The sequence below is a fragment of the Fundulus heteroclitus genome, chromosome 1 (assembly GCF_011125445.2).
Source record: "Fundulus heteroclitus isolate FHET01 chromosome 1, MU-UCD_Fhet_4.1, whole genome shotgun sequence".
Lineage (NCBI taxonomy): Eukaryota > Metazoa > Chordata > Actinopteri > Cyprinodontiformes > Fundulidae > Fundulus > Fundulus heteroclitus.
In genome coordinates this window covers 10,987,131-10,995,199 of record NC_046361.1, presented here as the reverse complement: position 1 = coordinate 10,995,199, position 8,069 = coordinate 10,987,131, and the positions used below count along the sequence as shown (strand labels likewise).

The window sequence follows — 8,069 nt, the reverse complement described above, 5'->3', positions numbered from 1 at the left end:
GAATAGAGAATGACAGTAATTATCAGTCCGTGTCTTGGCTTTCTATTCCACAGCCTGCAGAACCTTATGTTCTGTCTAAAGTTATAACACTCCACCCCTCCCAAACCCTCCCAAATGAGCATAATTAAAGCTATTTTCAATTACAATGGCGAGAGCTGTCAAGGACTGAATGAAGAGCAATGTGCAGCCTCAGTCATTGACTACAACAAATGAGTAGGGAGTTCACTCACAAGGCTTCACTACTTTGGTTGTGAGAGTCCTTCCAGTAATTTGACATGATTGAATTAAGATTATGAGTGTGTGTGTGTGTGTGTGTGTGTGTGTGTGTGTGTGTGTGTGTGTGTGTGTGTGTGTGTTTTAAGACAAAACTATAAATCTTATTGGAGTTCATTTCATATCCGTCTTGATTAGTATGAATGTTGTATTTGTTGCAACGCACTTTTTAAAGTTACTGTCAAACCATTTCAAATATGCCTTTTAAAATTAAGAGTAGTCCATCCTAAAATACATTTGTATATTGGTCAATTTAGGTCATTAGTCAGCCCAGCCAATCATTACACCGACAACAGCTTGAAAGGTGTTAATAACCCTTGTGGTTTTTCTCATTCTGTTAACTCAAAACCTTCAATTAACTCAACCTTTCATGTGTTATACTGAGATTTTGTGTGATAACAACAAAGGTAGTGCATAACTGTGAAGTGAAATTATTAGTTTTTTTTTTTTTACAAATATACCTGTGAAGTATATGAAGTAGGTGTGACTATTTCAACATTTGTACTTGTGTGTAAATATTAGAAGTTATACCTGCATAAGTATAAGTTTATCCAAAAAAGTGAACTGTATTCCTTATTGTGATTATCTTATCATTTGCTTCAATAAAAATAATCTAAATATATATATATATATATATATATATATATATATATATATATATATATATATATATATATATATATATATATATATATATATATGTATATATATATATTAGGGCTGGGCAAGTTAACGCGTTAATTTCGCGTTAATTCATTAGACTATTAACGGCGATATTTATTTTATCGCGCATTAACGCATGTTGCTCACATCATGCTTTCAGTCAGTGTCAGTCAGCACGCGCGCTGACTGCAGCGCGCTCCCCCTCCCCTCTCGTACATGGCTCAGCGGCGCCAGCCAATCAGCACGCAGGCTCAGCCTGGCCCGCGCACTCAGCTCTCACACAAACTTAATACACAAACAGCTGAGAGAGAACGCAGCAGCGAAAAAACATGAACAGAGGAAGTAGCACCGTTCGGCTTTATTTTAATACCGTAAATGAAATCAAGCTGTATGTTTTGTAAAAAGCCGGTTCATTTAAGTGGAAACACAACAAATTTATCTAAGCACGTGAAAAAACATGAAAACGTCGAGCCCCAGAAACGGAGAGAGGAGACGAAACTTCTCTCATTGCCCCGACAGACCCACAGACTGACGTCTCTGACTGAGGCGTTTCAGTCCTCCAGGGAACATCCAGGTAGATCAGTGGATGGATGGATGGATGGATGGATGTTACTGGAGCCCACACATAACATGTAATTAAGACCTTGAAAGAACCTAGTACATATATTAAAAAGTGTTATTTAAGATAAGATAACATTAGCTAATCCTTTTGTTATCCCACGACGGGGAAATTTATAGGATTAAAGCAACAGGCAGGTGCACACAACACAGACAAAATTACATAAGGATTGAAATATATAAGAGGTGGATTAGCGAAAAAACACTGAACATAACATTATTATTATTATTATTATTATTATTATTATTATTATTATTATTATTATTATTAATTATTATTATTATTATTATTATTAAATTGTAATAATAAAATAAAAACCACAAAACCCAAAAGGTCAACAGTTTCATGATACATCAAGCTTAGGGACTGGCTAATATACAGCAGGTCAAAAAAGGCCATATTTTGGCTGCAGTGCTTGTTCTCTTATGAAGAAAAGATCAACTAGTGCACTAAATTCAATAGATGGGTTGAAAATATCCAGTATAAAATAAGTGCTACAAATGTTACAACACTTTTGTTCATATGGCAGCAGAACATTAAAATAAAAGTGCTCTTTACACTACTTTTGAATTCATTCTTGGAGTTTGTAAATACAATGCGATTAATCGCGATTAATCGCGATTAATCAGTGCGATTAATCGCGATTAAATATTTTAATCGTTGCCCAGCCCTAATATATATATATATATATATATATATATACCTGTGAAAGGTTTGAAGCATATTTGCTTCCAAATCAATACTTTATTAACTCACTCTTTGCAATTACCGTATGTTTTGGACTATAAGGCACACTTAAAATTCTTAAATCTTCTCAAAAATTGATAGTGTGCCTTATAATCCGGTGAGCCTTATATATGACTAAAGTTGTGCTTACTGACCGATTTTATGTGGTACAATGGCTCAAAAATTTGTTAAAATGTGTAAGTAACGCCGCTCCACTCAATGGATAGTCGGAACATTTCGGTACACTGTGTCACAACCTGATCAGATCCCTGAGCTGTCTACAAGACTGCCTGACAGTAATGTCAAAGTGCATTCATGTAAGGGCCCCCGCATACTCGGGTGTAGTTCACTCCTCGGAGGTCCGGACGTTCTTGAGGCATACTCAAGGCTGGCTCTGCGTGGACTCTATGCATGGAGGTACTAGTCACACTATAAACTTCTTGGAGGCAAAAAGTATTTACAACGAACCGTTTTATATGTGACACCAAGCTTAATACACGTCAGCAGTCGCAAGGATGCGCAGCATCACAGTCCCTCTCTGTTCTCACTGACAGGTGTGCGGTGGGAGCCTGCTGGAAAAGAAACGGCTCTAGGTGCTCAGCTAGCTAATCACACATTTTACCATCCGTTCTGCCGTTTCGTCCCACTGGCAGAAAGTGTGGGAATTGTAGGAATTTGCCACAAGAAATGTAGGCAACAGTACAATCAACTATAAAAGGTAAAATGTCCAAGGAGAGTCAGCACGGAGTCTATCAAATTCACAGTATGCGCACAGTATGCCTGAATATGTGAGAGCTTTTTGACAGCCTGTGTCTAGAGTACACGCTAGCAACAATAAACCTAGTAAGTTAATTCAATATAAAAGTTATGTTTATTTTGACCTTATGTTAGAAACGGGACAGTGTAGTCCAACTACTCTGTCCTCTCGACAAAGATGGATAGCTCTCCCTCTCAGAAGTGAGCTGTGTACGGAAGGGGCAGAGTATTTGGTGTGCCCTATAATCCGGTGCGCCTTATATGTGGACAAAGATGCACAAAGACACGTTAATTCACTGTGTGCCCTATGATTCGTATGCCTCATTGTCCGAAAAATACGGCAAAGCTGCAAGTCTATTAGGGTATGTCTCTGCCAGATTTAGGCTTTCCCAATTTTTTTTATCATGTTTGCAAAACTCTTTGTTATCACCCAAATTAAATTGAGAGTGTATGAAAATCAATCACTCTTGTTGTAGATTCTTGATCAATTTTAAGTCTGGAATTTTCATTCTAACACATGAATATGACTTAAACAAAACTATTTTGTTGTAGCTCTAGTTGTGTTTAAGCTCAAGCCACCTTCCAACAACTCTTTTTCCCAACATGCGCATAAAAAAATGGTGTGTTCAGTGTGATGTACAGTGTTAGGTTTCACACATATCATTTTGGTTACTTGAGAAATAGTACATTTCACGCTCATCTGAGCAAAGCATCGTCTTCCACATGTTTGCTGCTCCCTATATCCCCTTACATTACACTGTTTTTTTTTACACATTTTGAATTGGGCTTTCTGTTGCACAAATATAAACAATTTGTGAGCTTCTTTTCACTTTTAGTAGCTTAAAGGGAAAAAAAGTGGACCATTTAGAGGCCCAGGTATGTACCTGCCCCTAATCTTGGTTCCTACTGATTGACATCTGTTTGCTGTTACAGCATGCAATGTGACCCCAGCTCAGACACAAATGGGAGAAATCATAATAGTATCAGCATTAAATTAGGATTTTGGGAATCTAACTATAATGATGTTTAAGGTTCATCCTTGCATGTTTACAGTGACTGCATTTGTACATTTTTGGTATTAATAAGTTTCTTGTGTACAAATAATCTGAATGCCAACAGAACAGTGGAACAATTACACTCTTCATATTTGGATTTTGAAGAGATTTTTTAAATCATACATTTTATTATCACAAAACATTTATTAATCTGACACTCAAACAGATGAATAGGAAAACAGTGTCCCATTCTAGACTTAAAATATAGAGATGTAAAAACATTAATTTAACCATGTTTCTGAATCATTAGTTTATAATTTTGCTCTCCCAATTTGTCAGTATCTGTCATAGTGATGATATTGGTTCCCCTGGGCTTTGTCAATAAAAGTGTTTACAACAATGCCCTTTAAAAACTGCCATATCTCACAGAAATCAAACATCCTGAGATGTCGCCTTGCTGGTCAATCTTAGCGATAAATGAAAAAGCCCTGGCACGAACTGTCTGATGTTGGGAAGAAAAAATATATATTTTTGACCCAAGGTTTAAAACTCTTCAAAGAACCAAAGATTACGCACAGATTTTGAGCAGCCTGGGACAAAGTATTCAATACACTACCAAGACAGAAACCATCTGAAGGACTGAAATATTTTTTAAGACTTCTTTTCTGAGACTGAGCATCTTGTTCTCAAACTAAAATCTATGTAAATGAGATGTTAATCTTAGAGAGATGACCCAACAATGTGATGTCATTCCTGCAATTCAATTAAATTAAATTTTATTTATATAGCACCAGTTCATGATACATGTCATCTCCAGTCACTTTCCAAAGTGAAATTTAATCAGATTATACAGATTAGATCAGATTATACAGATTGGTAAAAAAAACATTCTATCTAAGGAAACCCAGTAGATTGCATCAAGTCTTGACAAGCAGCATTCACTCCTCCTGAAAGAGCGTAGAGCCACAGGGACAGTTGTTTGCATTGTCAATGGTTTTGCAGCAATCCCTCATACTGAGCAAGCATGAAGAGACAGTGGAGAGGAAAACTCCCCTTTACGGGGAAGAATAAAACTCCAATAGAACCAGGCTCAGTGTGAAGGGTCATCTGCCTCGACCGACTAGGGGTTACAGAAGACAGAGCAGAGACACAACAAGAGAGAGAGACAAACAAGCACAGAAGCACACATTGATCCAGGAATCTTTTCTACGTGGTATGGTAATAGCGGGTGATCTGTCTTCTCTAGATGATGTCACAGCTAACAAAACGCCAGACCAGGTGTACCTACTAAGAAGGAAAAAAGTGACAGAGAACAAAAAGTTAAAAGTTGAAATAACTATCAAGCAATGCAATTTGGAGAACAGTAGAACTCAGCAGAGTGAGAAAAATAGACACTGATGTCCTCCAGTAGCCTAAGCCTATAGCAGCATAAAACTATAGAGATAGCCAAAGGTAACCTATTTGACAATAGGTTTTGTCAAAAAGGAAAGTTCTAAGATTAGTCTTAAAAGTAGACAGGGTGTCTGCCTCACGGACCAAAACTGGGAGTTGGTTCCACAGGAGAGGAGCCTGATAACTGAAAAAATATGCCTCCCATTCTACTTTTAGAGACTCTAGGAACCACAAGCAGACCTGCAGTCTGAGAGCGAAGTGCTCTTTTAAGAACATACGAGGTAATCAGAGCTCTGATATATGATGGAGCTTGATTATTAAGGGCTTTATACGTGAGAAGGAGAATTTTAAATGCTATTCTTGATTTAACAGGAAGCTAAAGAAGGGAAGCTAAAATTGGAGAAATATGATTCCTATTGTCGATTTTCATCAGAACTCTTGCACCAGCATTTTGGATCAGCTGAAGGCTTCAGTCTGCATTTTGTGGACTTCCTGATAGTAAAGAATTACAATAGTCCAGCTGTCAGGACTCAGCAGGCAGCGCCATGCAGATTTCTGCCAGTCCTGCCTTTTTCTCTCTCTCTCCGCAGGTGATTGCAGTTGGCAGGTGGGCATGACGCGCACCTGTGCCTTGTTCAGCATCATGGCTGGGATTATTTAGGCAGTGAGCTGACAGCTGGAGGACGCCAGAGTGTTAACCTTGTATGGTACGCCTCAGTTGGCCACTGTCTCATGGCAGCTCTCCTTTGTTCCTACGTTAATCGTCTTCCTCCTGTGTCTCTCAGGTCGCCTCACGCTCTGGACCCCGTTCCAGGCACTCGTCCTCGTGCTCTGACTTCCACGGTCAGCCTTCTGACTCTGCCTTACTGGATCCCACTCCAGACTCTCTCTCGTGCTCATACCAACACTGCTACCAACTTGGATCTACTCCCGAGGCTCCCTTGGTAATACCAAGCCGGGCTAAGTACCTCTTCAGATCACCCTGGCTCGTCCAGCTGCTCACTGACCACAACTCCCACCAACGGTGCTGCTCGGACCCCACCACAGCTCCATCAAACCCGCTCACCAGCCGCTCAGTCACCTGTTACCATCATAGAGGATAAACTTACTGAGTCCGTCTTTCTGCTCCAGTTCCCCCGGCTAGGTTTCCCTAACTCAGCGGTAAGTTCACCACAGACTCCTTACGGAGTATTTCCTATGGCACAACCTAACTCTCGGTCTCTTTCGTCCGCAGAACAGTCTCAGTCAGACGCTTGCCCGTCGTGATTCCTCCACGTCTGTTTCTCGCTGTACTGAATACCTTAAACTGCTTTCTGCCTCCTGATTGTGTTCTGCATGTGGGTCAAACACCTAAAAAACATGACACCAGCTTTGAAGTAACAAATGCATGGACTAGTTTTTCAGCATCACCCAGACAGAATATTTCTAATTTTGGCAATATTCCGCAGGTAAAAAACAGAAACCCTGGAACCCCATTTCTTAATAAAAAATAACACCAAGATTTTTTTACTTTATTAATGCCATTCAGATTAAGTGATTGATTAAGAAGTTTTTTTTTTGAGGACTTTGAGGTCAAAGAATACAACTTCTGTCTTGTCATAATTTAAAAGCAGGAAATTTAAAGTCATCCAGGTTTTGATGTCATCAAGACATGCCTGTAGTCGAAGTAATTTTTTTGGATTCATCCGGATTTATGGATATATAAATGTATATATTATAGTATTTATTATAAATATATAGTAAAGAGAATTGGCCCAAGGACTGAACCCTGTGGTACTCCACAAGTGACCCTAGAGTTTGAAGAAGATTTATTATTAACATGCTTTTTTTAGTACGTAATTAAATTTTAGAAATTTACAGGGATCACAATTGGTAAGCATTTTTAAAAATTGGGATAACCAAGATGAGGATTTCATGGTTTTGCAATCTTCTGATTATACTCAAACTCTTTATTTGTGTGTACAAGCCTGTCAAAAAAGCAGGCTCCTATTTTGATTTGTTAATTCACAACATTTGAGTTAAATGAAAGCACACCAATTGATTAATTTTAAAGCAGTATCTCGAACAGACTGCTTCCTTAGGTGACAATCAAAACAAATAACATAAACAATTGTGGGCCTTGGTTACACTTTTCAGAAGCCTGAAGGTGCTATGTTCAGCTGTTCAAATAATTTCATACAAAACAGCATGACAATATTCAATCATCACGCTGCTAAGGAAGGAAATATGCCGCAGATAAAAGGCTTATTCCACACCAAGACAAAAATGGTAAATTTTCATAATTGATTTATAAAGAAATGTGAGAGGACATAGTCCACTGAAAATGCTTTAATAGGTCTACCAGGACTGTTGGTGGCACTGTGATACTATTCCTGCCACTCACTTTGTGATTTGTGAGAGTGAGACAGATTCAGGTTAAGAGAAAAGTAAAACTGCGTCATTACTTCGGAAAGGACATGTTTAGCATGACAATACAAAACTAAAAATTTTTCAACTTTGAGATTAGGTGTCAAATATTATCGTTTTTGGTCTCCCAAAACAACGGATTTGTGTGGATGCAATAGCTAAATGGCAAAATACGTTTGCGGATACAACTAATCACCAATGTCTCTATGAGGATGGTGTGTAATGTTGATCATCCCCAC

At 38.4% G+C, this 8,069-nt stretch overlaps 1 long non-coding RNA gene across 1 annotated transcript; it reads left to right on the top strand.

The window, feature by feature from the left end:
* The first annotated feature begins 6,025 nt into the window (after positions 1–6,025).
* On the top strand, positions 6,026–6,791 carry LOC118562934. Its single transcript, XR_004930898.1, has 3 exons — positions 6,026–6,131; positions 6,210–6,585; positions 6,659–6,791. It is a non-coding gene; the product is annotated as an uncharacterized LOC118562934 (long non-coding RNA).
* The last annotated feature ends 1,278 nt before the right edge of the window (positions 6,792–8,069 follow it).